Source organism: Drosophila subpulchrella, unplaced genomic scaffold (assembly GCF_014743375.2).
Source record: "Drosophila subpulchrella strain 33 F10 #4 breed RU33 unplaced genomic scaffold, RU_Dsub_v1.1 Primary Assembly Seq75, whole genome shotgun sequence".
Taxonomy (NCBI): Eukaryota; Metazoa; Arthropoda; class Insecta; order Diptera; family Drosophilidae; genus Drosophila; species Drosophila subpulchrella.
The window spans coordinates 143,093-162,495 of NW_023665711.1; positions in this window are offsets into that span (position 1 = coordinate 143,093).

Below are 19,403 nucleotides of genomic sequence, written 5' to 3' on the forward strand. Positions count from 1 at the left end.
CTTCGCTAGTCACTCAATGACCAAGAAACAACAGCTCTTACTTAAAAAATTGGCATTTTTCCGGGTTTAACCTCAGATTTGCTTCTTTCAGCCTTGTGTTTTCCTAGCGTCACTATGATGTCATCCTGGTAAACAAATGCGTGCGGCGACTTTTCGGGACCGATCACACGGTCCAGCACCCGTTGAAAGGTCGCAGACGCCGAATGAAGTCCGAATGGCATTACTCTCCACTGGGATAAGACTTTCCCCGGCACTGTACTGCCTGCTGCTTTCGTTCAGTGTGATTTCCCGGTTCCCATCCTTTAGGTCAAAGCTGCTGATGTACCGTGCTTCCCTCAGTTGGTCGAGAATATAATTTATTCGGGGCATCGGGTAGGCGTGTCTATAAAGGATGCCTACCCGATGCCCCGAATAAATGGCGTCGATTTGTCTGAAGTTGACGCACAGTCTCCATTTGCCCGTCTTCTTTTTAACCATCACGATGGGAGAGCTGTATGGGCTTGTCGAGTGTTCTATGTATCCCATTGGAGAAGCTCGTCCACCTTCGCATTGATCTCCCCTTGAACTTTCAGATTCTTGGGGTAGTATCGTTGCTTTATTGGTTTGTCGTCTTTCATCGTGATCTGATGCTCTGCCATGTTCGATGTTCCCGTCATGGTGTTCAAGCTCGATAGCTCTGCCTCCAGGAACTTCGTCGTGTCGTCATCTTCGCTTGCCTGTTGCTCGACTGCCACTGATAGCTTCTCCTCGAGCCATCCATTGTGTCGATTCCTGGCAGGTATTATTATTTCGTGTCCAGCACACTTTATCTCGGTTTCGACTTGTGTTAGAAAGTTCCATCCCAACACCAATGAATCCACTACCCCTGGTAGTATCAGAACGCTCATGTTCAGTCGCTTGTTCCCGAATGCGATTTCCACCTCCAGCTGTTCATCGATTCCGCCGCATCTTCCGTCTGCCAACCTAACTAGCCGTCGAACGCTTCCCGTTCCTTTTCGAGTTCTTCGTACTCATCGGCTAATATCATTAGCATATCCAGGTCCGACAATTTGTACGCCCTTAGGAAGATCCTTTGACTTGGGGTGCAGTTTTCCTTGATGATCCTTAAGGTCCCTTTTGAAGAATAATTAAGTGGCCTCACCATCATCTGCATGTCAATCATGTAATCTTTGAACGACTCGCTGTAGCCCTGCTTCCGTTGCCTGACCTGATCCGCCAGCCTGGTGAAGAAGTCAAGTTTGTTGTTGGCGATGAAGTACTTCAAAGCCCTTCCCCTAAGCAATTCCGGCATCGCTCGGGGAATCATGTCTAACTCCAAGCCGTATGTGTTGGCGGACCTCCAGGAATTCGAATGGTTTGTCCGACCCGTGGAACCTGAACGACCATTCACGGACCTGTTTAGCGACCCTTCATTGTCTGACTGACTGGGTCTGAAGATCAGCGCTGTTGTTTCCTGTCTTGGCTTGACTCTCTCCTGTGGGCTTCTTTTTGTAAGTTGTCAACGCTCAGGCTTGCCACTAGGTTGTCCCCTTCTGCGTTCGTTAGCGTGATGCTTGCAACGGCTTTGTCGAGGTATGTAACTTCCAGCTCGGCCCAGATGTCGACGAGTTGTGGGCCAATATCCGTTTCTGAGTGATACTACGGTATTGCATTTCTCAGGTCTTCTAATCTGCCGTCCAGGGCGACATTAAGTCTCTGTGCGACATTGGCGAAGTCCTCCTTCTTAAGGCGGTAGATCCATTACTGTCCCATTCTGTTTAAGTTGCTTTCACTGCTGGGACAATCACGTTTTGGGCGCCAGATGTAACGAGCTGATTTTTGTACTCTGCTTGGTACGAGATTCGTGCGGCTAGCTCAGTAGATTGTGTGTTCGTCCAACCAAATTTATATAAACGTGACCGTACCCGTTACTCAGTACCCGTTACTCAGCTTAAGGGACCAAAGGGAAATGGAGATAAACAAGCAGCAAAGAGAGATTTAAATGCGCCACCTACCGGCGGTAGACAGATTTAAGTGTTATGAGCGTTAGAGTGGGCGTGGCAAATTTTTTTAAATCAATCGATAGGTATTGACGAGACCAATACATTTCAGTTACAATTTTTTCTCTAGCATAAAAATTGTGGGCGCCACAGGCTTGGGCGGTTTGTGGGCGTTATAGTGGGCGTGGCGTATTCGCGTTACAAAATTGCGCTGCGTACAAAGCTACGATATCTAAATCTGAGTTTCCGATTCTCTATCTTTGATAGTTTCCGAGATATCCACGTTCATACTTACGATTTCTTGAAGTTTGTGGGCGGTTTGTGGGCGTTAAAGTGGGCGTGGCAAACGTTTTTTTTGGTCAATCGATAGGTATTGATAAGAACAATACATTTCAGTTAAAATTTTTATTCTAGCATAAAAACTGTAGGAGCCACAGTTTTGGGCGGTTTGTGGGCGTTAGAGTGGGCGTGGCACTCTGCTGAAACAAACTTGCGCTGCGCAGGAATCTCAGGAATCTGCATGCCTAATCCCAGTATTGTAGCTCTTATAGTTTTCGAGATCTCAGCGTTCATACGGACAGACGGACAAACGGACATGGCTAGATCGACTCGGCTAGTGATCCTGATCAAGAATATATATACTTTATGGGGTCGGAAACGCTTCCTTCTGCCTGTTACATACTTTCCGACGAATCTAGTATACCCTTTTACTCTACGAGTAACGGATATAAACACAGCTCAGCGCCAGTAAAAAAGATTATTTAGTTGTGTGCGTTAAATTCTAGCCCCTAAACGAAACAGGCTGGGACGAGTTTTCGAAATATTAGTAGTGTTAAAAAAAGACAGAATTTATATTGATTTACATTTTGATTGTTATATGAAAATTAAAAAATTAAAATTAAAACCTAGTCTTATTTTAAGTTGAACTGCTTGCCAATTTAATAAAACAAACAAACAAATGAATAAAATAAAAAATCATAAAAATTTAAAAACAATATTTTTACCTTTCACCTTTACCTAGGTACTGGGAAAATTAGTTACCTTTCCTTACTTAGGTACTTATTTTTGCCCAATACCTTTTACCTTACCTAGGTAAGAAAAATACCTTTCCCAACAATGCCTAACGCTTTGTAGTTGTTTTCAGATTGTTAAGCTATTTACATTTGCTATGATTTTTTTTTGTTTTTCATGGAGGCATAATATTCTAAGAATTGTTTCTATTATATTGAAATTATTGCCTGCGTTGTGGTGTTTTGGCAATCCTTTACACCACCACCTCCACACTTAGCAATAGGTGACTTGCGTAACGAGATCTAAAATATGGGTGACGAGTTTATGCGTAAAGTCGCAGACGATTTTTTGACAAAGGATAGAATGGATCATTTAGGTATGGCTATAACATCTGTTATCCGGCGTAAGAGTGATTTAAGCTACTTTTAAAATTATAGATAGTTGAAAGTAATCTTTTGACAAACATATTTTGTATTCTTCTTACACTTTGTATTCTAATTAATAAACCAGCTATCGAAGTTTTGGATAAATTTATGATGGAACCCTTATACAATCAGTAGACGAAAAAATTAAAGTGTGTATTACAATACACTTGTCAAGTGGACGAAATTACCATGTTGTTTTAAAACCACTTGTTGGGTGACACATATGTTTGCAAATTATCAAAATTGCTTACCAAAACAATCGAACTACATATAACAGCTTCCGAACAGCTAGAAAACAGCTAGTGCTTAAATAGGGAACAACTAGGAAGCAATTAGTTAATAACTAGAATCCGACATTACCAAGTCCAAACAGCTCTACCGTCAACATGAATCAGGAAAACAAGATTAACATTAATAAAGAGTTTAATAAATTGAAATTTAAGGCAAATATGTCTTAAAAACTCAGGTAGCCGATGGAGGAGAGTTTAGAAAAAATCGATTAGTTTTGTGGAAAGCTCAAGGATTTTCATTTGTTGAATTTCGATTATGCACATCTCAGGGTAAGGGAAGAATATAAAAACCTATATACAATTTCTTTATATATTGTGCAATCAGATTAAAAATTGTAAGTAAAGATTTTTCTGAACGAATTTGACGGAACTTACGCCTCCAGTTCATACAATCAATACTCTTTGAATGTGATGCAGATAACATGAAAACATATATTCCTGGAAATCATGTAGATACCTGCGTGTGGAGCAATGATGCAGCCACCGAGGGATTCGATACTTGTGAATGTCATCGGATTTAGGATTATACAGAGGAGGCACTCGACACTTTGCATATACAATATATTACAGTCTAGATAACATAATAAACAAGAGAGGAAGTTACCTTCGGCATGCCGAAGTTTGTATACCCTTGCAGCTATAATTATTAAATTTAAAAATACAAAAAATGATAGTATAATTTAATATGTCAAAAAACACCGAGGCTATAATTTGTTTCATTTTATTTTTTCACCAATTTTCCGATCGTTTCTATGGCAGCTATATGATATAGTTTTCCGATTTTGATAAAATTGAATTCGAAATTCAGAACTAATTAAACAATGTTATTTCCAAGCGTAGGAGGTCATATGTTAAAAAAAAGCAAAGCTATAATTTGTTTCATATTATTTTCCACCAATTTTCCGATCGTTCCTATGGCAGCTATATGATATAGTCGTCCGATTTTGATAAAATTAAATTCAAAACTAACTAAAAAATGTTTGTTCCAAGCTTAGGAGGTTATATGTTAAAAAACACCAAAGATATAATTTTTTTAAATTTTTTTTCCCGATTATTCCTATGGGAGCTATAAGATATAGTTGTCCGATCCGGCTGGTTCCGACTTACCTGCAAAAGATATAAGACTTTGGGAAAGTTTCAGCCCGATAGCTTTAAAACTGATAGACCAGTTTGCGTAGAAACGGACGGACAGACGGACAGACGGGCAGACGGACAGACGGACATGGCTAGATCAACTCGTCTAGTAATGCTGATCAAGAATATATATACTTTATGGGGTCGGAAACGTCTCCTTCACTGCGGTGCAAACTTCTGACTGAAATAAATATACCCTCTGCAAGGGTATATAAAAATGAATAAAGATATTATTGTGCTACAAAATGAACTTTTGACTTTTTATTTGGCGTTAAAATTACAGGAACGATTAATAGATAATGTTTTCTTGATTGAGGTATGTCTTCTACTTGCGAGTCGTTGCGCGGTCGTTACTTGAACCCCTTTAATGGGACGTGTTAGAGCTAGTAGTCACCCTGTGCGTTGGCGTGAGGTCCATGATTAATTAGCGTGTGCATTCAGACTTGTGCATGTAAATAACATGTTAAGTGTGGTTGGCCAGCGCAGCGGTCAGTGACGTGACAGAGGGTTATTTTCCACTGGGATGCCTGGCGGTTGCCACGGGCTTTATTCCTTTTTGCAAGGAAGTTTATGATGGGAGCTATTATCTCCGTTGCTACGGCCCTTAAGGCACAATAACCAATTCCGTTTCCGTCGATCTTCGCTTTATTGGATATAAAATCAAACTGACCTTAAGAATTAAAATGAAGTCATGCTTGGAGCTGGTTGTAAACTATTTTCCCTTTAAGTCGGTCGCCGTCCTCGGCGATAACCAATTCGTTGATGGCTTTCTGCAACTTAAATGAAGCACTTTTCCGACTCCAGGATTGTTGCTATACGATAAGGCCACATAATGTGAGGCTGACTGACACTCCCACTATGAACCAGATCTTCGGGTATCCTCCGGCCGTCACGTCATCTCTAAACTCCTGTATGATGCGCAGATTGTGCTCGTTCATCCACTGTAGTAGTGGTAGGCTTAGGACATGATCATGACCCGTTATGTTCAGCAACAGAGATGCGGCATTCCCTGGAATCTTACTCACAAAGTGGTTTAAAATAAGGTAAGGGGTATCGTTTATTACGGCCTTCCTTTCGAAAGAGATGAGGTGGGTTCCTTTTATTGTCATTGTAGGCCTGTCACCTACGCTAACCATCGTCGGCTGTTCATTGATGATTATTATTCTGTCGTCGACAATTGTGAGGGCCTTTAGGTTGCTGGATTGAGTGCGGAAAGAAGCTGAACCGCTTGCGAGTAGTTGTCGGCCGCAAGTTTTGGGTGTTGCCCTTTTGCAAACGTCGCAAAGTTGGTTGATGCGCAGTCAGAGACCGCTAGGATATCTTCGCCGGACTCCGCTACAATGTTGTCATGCACTTGCAGAATGGTGTTGTAATGAGCCACGGGGAATATGAGGACCTTCTTACAGATAGACTCAACCTTAGGGTACTGAACTAAAATATGTATGAAAATGTTGGATTGATATATTCTTATCCATTAAACTAACTATGTTGACTTCTGTGGGTTCGGAAAATATAGATTTGAGGTCGGCGTGATTAAATATTACCCGACTTATAATATTGCTTTTAGCAAGAGTGAGGGTGAGCATGCAATTTTGAATTTCGCCAATAAGCATTCTCTTCCTAGTCAGAAGCGTTTCATATGGATATCCGGAGTCAACTAATTCATCTTTCTTCTCTTTGAGTATCTTATTAACAGTATCTGTTAAGAGATCCATGTGTTTTTGTGCTTCCATGTTGATTACCACCTGTCTTTTATTCGACTCTATAAGCTGAGCTTCATTAAACTATATTTTCTCAAGGGAGTACCCGCCACAACCTCCAGTACTTTGCCCAAAAAATCCAAAATCCTGGCCATCCTGTAGTGTATTTTTAGCTCGGCCAATAGGCTCTGGGCATGCTCTATGTCAACCTCTAGCAATTTCCGCATATCAAATAACGACTGGGGAATGACTGGGGAAATAATTCCTACATTCTGACGGTAGAGTCTATGATATTCGAAACCTCCGACAAGTTAGTCGAATGTCTCACAAGGCCATACTGTTCCCATACTAAGACGTTTCCGTCTAGTACCGGAATATATTTCGAATGTGAGAAGTCTGTTATCCGCGCGTTCGCGATTGAAAGGATTACGAAGATTACAGCCAACCTGTGGGGATTAATCAAACGGTTATATGGTTAACTTAATGCCTATCTTAAGTTGTCTTTATGTACCATCCTCCCCCTAATAAGGAGGGGCGTTAGTTTAGAACTAGTCTCTTGTTATTTCTGAGGTTTCCTTTTCTCCTACCTAAAAGTCCGTTTTTGTCTAGTTGGGCTGCACCTATCTAAATTAGCTTGTTGAGCTTTTTCGATTTGGAGTCTTATTGCCAACTTTTGTTCGTCGTTGGCTGAATGCATAGCATCTTTGGATTCTTTATTAGCTCGCAATATTAGTTCCATCATGTCGTTAATTTTTCAATCAATTGAAAATTATTTTGAGGCAGGGTACTGTGGAATCTTTCCACTTGGCCACTGGAGCTACTGTATAGCGGTGCCGCACTAACGACATAGATGCTGTATTGGTTTTTCAGCAAGGATGTAATAGTTTCAGAGCGACAACGAGGCTCCCGTTGTCGCAATAGATAGTTTTAATATTCGGGTAGAGCTTACTGGAGTATTGGAGCTCATACATCTACTATTGCCCTTGAAGATAAGGGCTGTACAATAGCGAATTTTGAAAACTTGTCAATGCAAGTTAAGAAGATTTTGTTCAGTAGAAGAAATGTCGATGTGCAACATTCCTCCTGCGTATGAAGGAATCGGAGTGCTTCCTAACTGCCTCTTGGGGTGGCGGTCGTATTTGGCCTTATTGCAGACCTTGTAATTTGCGACAACTTCACTATCTAGTTTCGACATGTACGGGAAACAGTAGTCCCGGAGTATTTGATATGCGTTTTCCTGCGCAGCCCTGTGGTTGTGGTTGTGTTCGGTATTACGAAGTTTTTACAATGCCGGAGTTTTGTTGCAGGGAACTCCTGCCTCAAGGCATGTTGAGTGCAAGCAATGGTAGGAAAGTCGCAGTGAATCGCGTTTACAACGTTGGCGTTAAAAATATCATTTAACGAACTCAACAAGAATGTCTTTGTCATTAAAATTGATAATATGACGACTTCTTCTTTCAAAATGTTTTGGTTTCTGAAGCATTTCAAGGGCTTGTCAGTTGTTTGGATAATATATTAGAGGAAAAGCTCACTATGCACTATAGCGGCATCAGACTGAGCTTCAGCCTCTAGGTTATTCAGAGTTTGCTGAGACAAGGCATCGGCTATTAGGTTTTGCCTCCCGGGCGTGTAAAAAACTTACCCGTTGTTTTCGTCGATAAAGTGGCTTCATCGCTTAATTTTAGCGTTAGTGTTTTTGTCAGACATAGCCTATGTAAAGGGCTGATGGTCTGTGAAAATCCGTAACTCTTTGGTACCGTACAAGTAGTTTTGTAGTTTCGTTAGTGGCATAGTTTAGTTCGCAGTCCTTGGGGCTACGCGAAATCATGGTAAAAGGTCGTTTTTTTTTGAGTCAGTACCGCGCCCATTCCGCTCGCTGAGGCGTCGGTTGTTAGGTCAAACGGTAGCTTGAAATCGGGGTACGTCAATATGACACCTTCCAATGCCATGCTATTTCATTAGTCACCTTTTTTGACATATTATTACTGACGATGCCATTTTATCCCTTGAGTATGGCTGTAAGGGGCCTAGCAATTGGGGCGACATTTTTGACGAAACTTTTGCCAGACCGAGGAAGGACCTAAGGCTAAACAGATTTGTTGGTTCGGGAAACTCTTTTATTGCCCTAACCTTTTCTGGGTTCGTTCTTGCTCCTCCTCTACTCACGATAAATCCTAAGAATTGTACGCTCTCTTTGAAGAGCTTCGTTTTCTCCCGTGCCACCCTCTTTTAGCCGGCGCTTGAGCATTATGTCAATGTGCTTTGCGCTCGTTTTCACTGGCAGAAAATATTATGACGTCGTCTACGTAGACGTAACATATCTTCCCAATTTCTTCCCGCAGCCTATAGTCGATGGCTCTTTGGAATATACTACCTGCGTTCCTTAGTCCGAAAGGTATTCGGCAAATCTCGTATTTTCCTCCGTTAATTGAAAGCGAAGTTTTTTCAGGGTCTTTTTCCGCCAGATGCCGTTGTCGTCAGTCCCTTTTTTGTCCACAACCCAAGTAGGGCTATTATACTATGACCTAGAGGGCCTGATTATACCGTTGACCAGAAGTTCTTTGATTTCTTTGTTTGCAAAGTGCCTCGTTAGAGGTCCAAAACACTTTGATTCTATTCAGTATTAAATTTTTGAATTCGGCTCGAGAGAGAGTTTGGACATTTTGGATTTGAAAACCTTAAAGAGATCGATTCCTATTTCAGTTGTAATTATGTGTCCTAAAATTCAGTTTCTCGCTTCATAAATTAATACAATTAAAGTAAAATAATTTTACAGAAGCATCCCCCTAACTAAAGCCCCTAAGCAGCACCACAACGTACTAACCAACGGACAATAATCATCTACCAAAGCAACGATGAAAACTCCACCGGTTCCATCAGTTCGGATCGAAATGCTAACAATAAGTCTAACCCTAATTACCCAGTATAGCCAAATCATATCCAAAAAAGAAAAAAGATTTATAAAACATGACACCCAAAAAGCCCAATGCCAAGTTAAGAAAATCTAAATTAAGAGTTGTATTCTTAGTTTCTTTCCCAGTCCCAATCCCTACAGGATAATATTTAATTCCATTGCGCTCGAAGTCAAATCAAATGTTCACAAACTTAGAAACAATGTTCTCAATCACTAATACACCATCCATGAACACAGGCGAATTCAAGAGTTGAAATAGTATGTGGGAATACAAATATATAATAAAAATGGGAAATTCATACAGAACAGCAACTATATTATACCAAACAATGGCGAACCCACACATTGACTTAACCCCCAGTTCTCCTGATCATAAAATGCACTCTAAATTTAAAACTAACGACACACTGTAAGGAAGACACTACTTCCCCATTTTTATGCAAATGTTCCACTTACAAAATGAAAATAAGTACCTACACAGATCACGAAATTTAATATAAATAAAATAATTATACAGAGTCCATACAAAAGCATCCCCCAAATTGAAGCTCATAAACAGCACCACATCGTACCTTGGTGGTGGCAAGTTAAAATCCTTAAAACGAAAAAAACAGTTTGGAGAACAGTCTACAGAAATATGAACAATGTAGTAAGCTTCAAACAAATTAACGCGCTATACAAGTAAGAAATAAAGTATACAAGTTATATGACACATTATTTAGGGGCTCTTACCCAATTTATAAGCAACTTTGAGCCAAGAGCTAATTTCCAAATAACTCTGACAGACCCGAGATAAGTCCGTGGTCAGCTATTTCTGTCAACCAGGCCTCCGAATCATTCCCACCCAGATCAATTTCACGCAGCCCAAATCAATCGGATGCTGTAAACATCCAAACCGATATTGTAAACATCGGAGCCCCAAGCGAGCCCTGAGTCCGCTAACGTAAACAAAAGATCCCCAAAGCGAGCCCCGAGTCCGCTAACGTAAACAAAAAGATCCCCAAGGCGGTCCCTTAACTCCGCTAATGTAAACACCAATTTCCGGCCAAGATTGGACTTCAAATTTAATTGGCAAATTGCATCATCCTATTTTCCGACTCTCTTGAGTCATTCTCTTTATCACTTTTTGGGGATAAATTCTCTTAAGCCGAGGTTTGATTATTGATCATTGAACTAGAGATCAGGCAGTCCGTTTTTGAGATCCGAATCGAGCAGTAGTACTAATCGAGTAAAAGTAAACGAGCAGTGAATAAAATAAGTTCGACCTATTGAAAAATTGTAATAGTGATTAAGTGATAAAAAATAAAAATAAATTTTTTTTAATCAAATCACGAGTGAGAAACTTAATGGGCGCCCAACGTGGGGCCGTGCGATTAAAAAATTCTAAAAAAGCAAAGCTTTAAAATAAACACAAAAAAGATTTAAAGTGAAAAAAGAAATTTAGCGCGGCCAAAAAAACTCGATACAACCGACGAATAAATAAAGCCTGTGTTGATAAAAATAAGGTGGAAATCAATAAATGCAATAATCCCCTTAAACTCTATACAACCGGCAAAAAAATAAAAAGTTTGTGTTGATCAAAAAACTAAGGTGGAAAATAATTAATGAAATAATCCCCTTAAAATCTCAAATTACATAATAGTGATCGTAACATAAATTCACTGCTCGGACAATATAAAAATAAAAAAAGTGACAAAAACAATTTCATAGAAATAAATAACCACTGTGAAAAAAAATTTAATTGAACAAATGTTTGAATTCAAAAATAAAAAAATCTTCAAAATCATTAATAAAAAGACATTCTAAGAAAACAGGCTGAAGGGCAATCCCTCGCCAAATATAGGAAAAGAGGGAAGACCCCAATTTAAAAACCAAAGACCCCAAGATAAAATCTAAAAACAAAAAAAGAAGGACGACCCCAATCAGGATCATCATTCAAGATAAGGACGACCCCAACAGGCTCAAAAAAACAACGAGAAGAAAAAAATAAGGAGGACTATTCGTGAGCGATAATACCTTTTTTTTATTATTATTATTAGATATTTTTTATTATTATTATAATATAAGAAATTTGTAAGAAAGGAAATATAAATATACAAAGTGGAAGAGTTAATTTCAGATTTCGAAAAAGTTCTCAAAATGTCAGAACCTTCAACAAGCCAGACTGGAGCAAGTAAAAGACTCCACTTGAATCCGTCTCATGAACATACAAACCATCAGGCAATAACAAACAATACCATGTTAAATGTAGGAGATTTAATTAAACAAATCGTAAATTTTGAATTCCATTAAAGGAGGAGATTGTAAACTTAAGATCGCAGCTTTCTCACAAAATTAAAACGGTTGAGGATTATTAGATAGAGATTATAGATCCAAATATCAAGTGCAACACATCTTATGAGATCATCAAATCTGTTAGGGAATATAAAGGTGAAGAGGTTAAATATGTAAGCTGGAGAGAATCGGCTGAAATAGCCATGGGAGTGCCAGAGGGAGTAAAAGATTTTATTCTGCCTTATCTATATTACGAAACAAAATAACAGGAATGGCAAACGATGCCTTAACCCATAACGGTACGGTATTAAATTTCGATGCCAGACTTGACGACAAACGACCCATTCATATTATTGAACAGGAATTAAGTGTATTGAGTCAGGGAAAATTATCCATAATGGATTATATGATACAGTTAATAGAAAATTAACACTACTAATTAATAAAACTATTATGACCTACGGTAGAAACAAACCGATAAGGGGCCGTCCATAAACCACGTGGACAAATTTTAAGCACTTTTTTGAAAATCAGTGGAACACCTATAGGCAGCCACAAAATAAGCCAGAACCAATGGAGGTAGACGAGTCTATCCAGGTTCAGAATAGGGCTAACAACGGCTATAATCAAAGCTATAATAAATATCAAAATAATAATTATAGACAGAACAAGTGGGATCAAACTAAAAAATTTGATACCCAGAACACTCAGCAAGGCCAAGCCCAAAATAAAAGGGTACCAACTGGAACTGTTAACTAACCGGCTAACAAGATGATGAGACTAAATAACATTGAGGAGAACCATTTTTTAGACAAGAGTCAGGCGTAGGCTTACCCTACTTAATAAGAAATGACCCGAAATTAGTAAAAAATTAAAAATATTAATTGACACTGGGGCAACCTCGTGTTATATAAGAACAGGAATTTATAAAAATAAAAACGAGCTTCCAATATACAAAAGAGTATCCACAGTGAACGGATATTCAATAATTAAATATTATCATATGATAACTATTTTTGATACGCGATATACTTTTTATGAAATAGATGGGCTAGACTCAGATTTGCTGGTCGGCTATAACCTATTGAAAAAAATAGGAGCTGAAATTGATACAGCTAAGGGAGTTATTAAATATAATGGAATAGAAGAAAAATTAAATTATGATAACGGAAACATTTTAAACCAACATTCTTTAACAGAAGAAAACACCATTCTTCCATTAAAAGAACTCGTATTCAAAAATACTTTGATGAAAAGGCTCAAATTAGATCCGAATCTTAAATGGGTAATCAAAGTGAACACGCCGTCGTTGAAAAATCCGACAAAAATAAAAGTTTGGAATTCAAAAATTCTGAACACGCCGTCGTTGAAAAGTCCGACAAAAATAAAAGTTTGGAGTTCAAAAATTCCGAACACGCCGTCGTTGAAATAACCGACAAAAATAAAAGTTTAGGAATTAAAAATCCTGAACGCGCCGTCGTTGAGAAATCCGACAGAAATAAAAGTTTGGAGTTTAAAAATTCTGTACACGCCGTCATTGACCTATTCGACAATCAAAAAATAAACAACATAAAAATATCGTTTGCAGATCAAAGAAAAGATCTGGAGAATGAAATATTAAATATTATCAATGAAGAGCATTCTAAAATAAATATGCAAATTCCTTTTAGGACAGATATCCGCGGTGAAATAAACACCGTAATTGATAGGGCCATTTACAGCAAACAATACCCTTATACTCTATCAGCTTCAGATTTTGTAAATTCTGAAATAAGTCGAATGCTAAAAGAAGAAATTATAAGGCCAAGTAGAAGTTCTTATAATTCACCTATACTTGTGGTACAAAAAAGGATTTCAATTAAGACGGAACTCCAAAACTCAGACTTGTAATTGATTATAAAAAACTTAATGAAAATACAAAACCTGATAGATATCCAATGCAGAACCCTTCAGTGATTTTGTCAAATCTTGGAAAAGCCAAATACTTTTCAGATTCTCATGAATGAACCAGATATTCAGAAAACCTCATTTTCAATAAACAATGGGAAATACGAATTGCTAAGAATGCCTTTCGGTTTGACCAACGCTCCAAGAATATTCCAACGAGAGATGGATGATATTTTAAGAGAACAAGTGGGTAAAACATGTCACGTTTATATGGATGACATAATTATATTTTCAAAAACAATTGAACAACATTACAAAGATTTAATTCTCATTATTAAAATTTTGCTGAACGCAAACATGAAAATTTCAATTGAAAAATCAAAGTTCTTTAAATTAGAAACCAATTTTCTCGGTTACGTTGTTTCTCACAATGTGATAAAAACCGATCCCGAAAAAATTTCTACAATTGTAAAATATCCGATACCTAAAAATATTCGAGAGCTTAGAAGCTTCCTAGACCTTACGGGATATTTCGGAAAATTTGTGCAAAATTACGCAAAGATAGCTAAACCTTTAACAAAATATTTAGAAGGCCAAAACGGCCAAGTATCAAAAAAGGCATCACGTAAAACCTTAATACAGTTTGATGATTCAGCTGTAAGAGCTTTTAACGAGCTCAAAGAAAATTTAATTGCACAAGTAGAACTAGTACAACCGGACTATAATAAAAAAGTTACTCTAACAACGGACGCATCTGACTTAACAATTGGTGCTGTTCTTTCTCAGGAAGGAAAACCAATTACATTTATTTAAAAAACTCTGACCAAAACCAAACAATTATACGCAACAAATAAAAAGGAACTTTTAGCCATAGTATGGGCTTTTAAAAATCTTCGAAATTACTTATACGGGGTTAACAACATCGAGATCTATACCGATCATCAACCTCTTTCATTTTCCATTTCTCAAAAAAATCCAAATATAGAGATGAAAAGATGGTATTCCTTTATTGAAAGCTATTCACCCAAAATTATTCATAAGCCAGGACCAACAAATATTGTTGCGGACGCTTTATCACGGATCCAAATTAATAACTTAACGGAAAGTAATGAATCGGTCTCAGATCAAAATACTCAGCATTCAGCAGAGAGTAGTTTTGAGAATGTTATACAAGAAACCCGGAAACCCTTAAACCAGTTTAAGCAACAATTGCTAATAGCAACGGGGAGGTATACAATACATGAGTCGATTGAGGTATTCGGAAATACTAGACATATAATAGAGTATGACACTCCAGAAAATTTAGTATCAATCTTAGGAGTTCACTGTACTCTAGAAGATTTTTACAGAATTCAAAAACCACTTAAGGACAATTTAATAAATACATTTTTATACACTAAGACATTTGTCCAGGATGTCGAGAACGCTGAAGACAGATCTCTTATTATTACAGAAACTCATTGTAGAGCTCATAGAGGGCTTGATGAAAATTATAAACAAAAAACTAGACTTTATTATTGGCCCAATTTATAAAGAAAGTTAAGGAGTTTATAAAAAAATTGCACAATCTGCAATCAAAACAAATACAACAGACACCCAGTACAGATTCCTATGGTCAAGCACCTATTCCAGAAAGAAAAGGTGAAAATTTGCATCTTGACATATACTACGCCCAAAATCTTATATTCATTACTTGTATAGATTCGTATTCGAAATACTTAGTCGTAAAAGAAATCCCTAATAAACTAAATATAGAAATTAAAGTTTCAGAAATTCTACAACAATTTTCATTAGCCAAATCTTTGATGATAGATAACGAACCAAGTTTTTCTTCATCCCAATTTAAATCTTTTGCACAAAGAAATGGGATATCTCTATTCTTCGCAGATCCTCGACATAGTACGTCCAACGGACATTAAAGATGAGCTTAATTTAATTGATTATTCCGAAATTATAATTAGAGCAGCACAAAAATACAATTTAACAATTCACTCAATAACCAATCATCGACCTTTTGATATATTATTTAATAAAATCAAACACGATGATACGCCTAAATTATTGCAACAAGCTCAAGAGAAAATGTTGCATTTTCACAATAAGGATAGACAAAATAAGAATTATCACGTAGGAGAGGTAGTTTACGAAAAGAAACACGGGGAAAAAAACAAGCTTAATTATAGATATAAAAAGCAAGTAGTTAAGGAAATAACAGAAACCTACGATTCATAAAGATAATATTAAATAATATGCTTCAAATTACAGATAATGATTTCAATAATGTACTTATTATTGCTGGTAGCTACAACCAAATCCGAAATTATGGATTACACGAACCATGATTTCCTTCTTTACAAGGATACCAGAGATGTTCTTACTTATGAATCATACGCAGATTTATTTCATATAACTAATATAAGTCTTTATAGAGAAATAATTAATCTTGAAACATAATTTCTAAAGGGTCACGACAGCAAGAATTTTCTTTGGGAAATATCCCACGATTTCAAAATTATCAAAATACTTATCTCTCAAATTATACCCAGTAGATCAAAAAGAGACTTTAATGAAATAGGCTCCATTTGGAAAGGGATAGCGGGAACACCAGATCATGATGATTTCATAACAGTCCAAAATAAAATCGATGATTTAATACAAAATAATAACGATCAATTCGTTATTAATTCTAAAATATTTAAAGAGATAAAATCTTTATTTGAACAATTCAAAACAGCCTTTAAAGATCAAGAAATTCCACTTTGTTAGCAGTATATTAGAGAGGTTCATAGAATAAGCTGTATGCCGATGACTATTTAGTATTAATATCATTTACATGCTAACTTCCGCATTTATGTACCAATTCCGATATTCCGATTCAATGTAAAACTAAGTTAAGCTAATATATGACGATAAGGATATTGTAAAGATCGGAGAACGGTCACACTGCGATATAAGAGAGACTAGCGAGCACATGTGTAAATTTAAGCCAATATAGAAAATACGAATAAAAAGTGAAATAGAACGGCGATAACAACTTCAGAAGTGGGATAGACACCTTTTAAACACCCGCCTACGTAAACATTTCTGGTCATCCGAGGACACACAGTTTTTTTTCCCCTTACAATTGCGATCGCGTACGACGCCATTCTGAAATGGACAAGAATCAAATTGTTGAGTGGCTACAAGCCAATGAAATCTTGTTCCCAACAAGTGCAACTTTAAGGCAGTTGCGCAAGCTTGCGTTGGATGCCGGTTGCCAAGAAGCGGCTGATATCCCGGAAAACACATTGGAGGAAGAAGACGCCAAAATTGATATACTAAGTCAAGGAACCGCTAGCGAAGACATACACATACACACATTGGAAGAAGAGGAAGTATTGCTTGACGCCGCCATAAGGGTGGCTGAAAAGAAAAAGATATTGGCCGGATTGATGCAAAACAACAACAAGACGACAGATGACATTAGAATGGTAAAGCAGCTCATGGTCCCGTTTTCTGCCACTGAAAATGAGGAAGCTCTTAAGTGGATTTTGGATTTTGAGAGAATCTGCAGAGATGTTAATGAGTGTAAAAATTTTCAATTGCGCTGCGTACGAATGTTTATGAAACCGGGCACAGATGCGGACTTGTTTGTGCGTGTTGACCGATCGAGTACTTATGACGAATTTAAGAAAAACTTTATAGAAACATTTGGTCATGGCAGTTCAACTGCTGATATTGTATTGCTGTTAAAGGAAACCATTTTTAACCCTGCGAAGAACACCGTTATGGGATACATACTTCTTATGGAGGAAATTGCTATGCGTGCTAACATCGACGAAAAATTGACAGTCCAGTTCATCATTGATGGTTTTCGTGATCGTTCAGCCAATATCGCCCTATTGTACACAGCTACAACAATCGGACAATTGAAAGAGTTGGCTCGGAAGTATGCAAGTCTAAGTAAGAAGTCGCACAATTTTTCCCACCGCGCAGAAAGTTCTGGAAATGAGCGGAACACAATCCGCTGCTATAATTGTTCCGCTTATGGGCATTACGCTTCGTCGTGTACTGCGTCGAAACGCGAGAAGGGGTCCTGTTTCCGTTGTGGATCCCTCCAACATATGCTGAAGGATTGTCAACAGAAGCCTACAATTAATCCGCGGATGGTGGGCGCAGCCAACAACCAGCCGATTCGAGATGACGAAGAGGGGCACAATATGTTTATTCCGATTGTTAACCAGGTAGGAGTATATTTTTACACTGATTGTCAACAGAAGCCTAACGTAACCTTACTTTCTGCCATGTTTGATACGGGAAGCGCCATTAATTTAATTCAGCACGCTGCGATTCCTTATAGTAACTTTAGCGATGTATTGTTTCCAACGGACTACTGTGGAGTTAATGGATTTAAGATTAAAACTTTCGGGAAAATATTTGTTAGACTTGTTTTTCAAAACAGAGAAGAAGAAATTTCATTTTTTGTTGTACCCAACAACTATGTTGCAACTAATGTTCTTTTAGGACGTAAGTTTTTGGAAAAATTTGGAATAAAATTGATTTTTAAGGATAAGATAAAAGAAATTGTAGAATTGCATTTATTTAAGAATATTGAAACAAATCGAGACAGTGAATCATTGAATAGATTGAACATTGACAGTGAACCATTGAAGAGTTTAGTGAATATTGAAACATATCGAGACAAAGAATCATTGAATAGATTGAACATTGACAGTGAACCATTGAAGAGACTAGTGAATATTGAAACATTAAATAGATTACAGAATATTGAAACAAATCGAGACAGTGAATCATTGAATAGATTGAACATTGACAGTGAACCATTGAAGAGTTTAGTGAATATTGAAACATATCGAGACAGTGACCCATTGAAAAGCAGTAGAAGATTTGAAGAATTATGTAATGAGAGTAAAATAGATAGTAATGATAGCATACCATACATATATAGTATTGATGTATTTAAGGATGATGAAAGTATTGACATTGACCCGAAGTTAAGTGATAAGGATAGGTGCGAGCTTAATGAAATAATAAGATTAAATTACTTAAGTTTATCCAACATCCCAGCTATCCAACATAGCTATGAAATGAGACTAAGACTTAAGTCGGAAGAGCCTGTACGATCTGTACCAAGAAGACTTTCATATCAGGAAAAGAAAGAAGTAGATTTAAAAATTGATGAGTTATTGAAAAAGGGATTTATAAGAGAAAGCAATTCGCCCTATAGTTCCGCAATTGTACTTGTTAAGAAAAAATCCGGAGAGAAGCGTATGTGTGTAGACTATAGACAACTTAATAAGATAACCATTCGTGATGGATACCCGCTTCCCCTCATAGATGACTGCTTAGAAAGATTAGAAGGAAACAAATATTTCACACTTTTAGATTTGAAAAGTGGATACCACCAAGTGAAAGTAGCAGAAAGTTCAGTGCAGTATACAGCTTTTGTAACACCCTCCGGTCAATATGAATACACAAGAATGCCTTTCGGACTCATGAATGCACCCGCAGTATTCATGAGATTTATTAACTTTATTCTGCAACCTTTGATTCGCGAAGGAAATGTAGTAGTCTATATCGACGATATTGCTATAGGTTCGAAGACATTGAATGAACATTTTACGACGGTAGGAAGAGTTTTACGAATTTTAGCAGAGTACCGATTAGAAATTAAGGTAAGTAAATGCCAGTTCGCTTACGAAAGCATTGAATTTTTAGGGTACACACTCAGTGGAAAAGGAATCAGTCCAAATTATGAGCACACATCAACTATTAAACATCTTCCGATA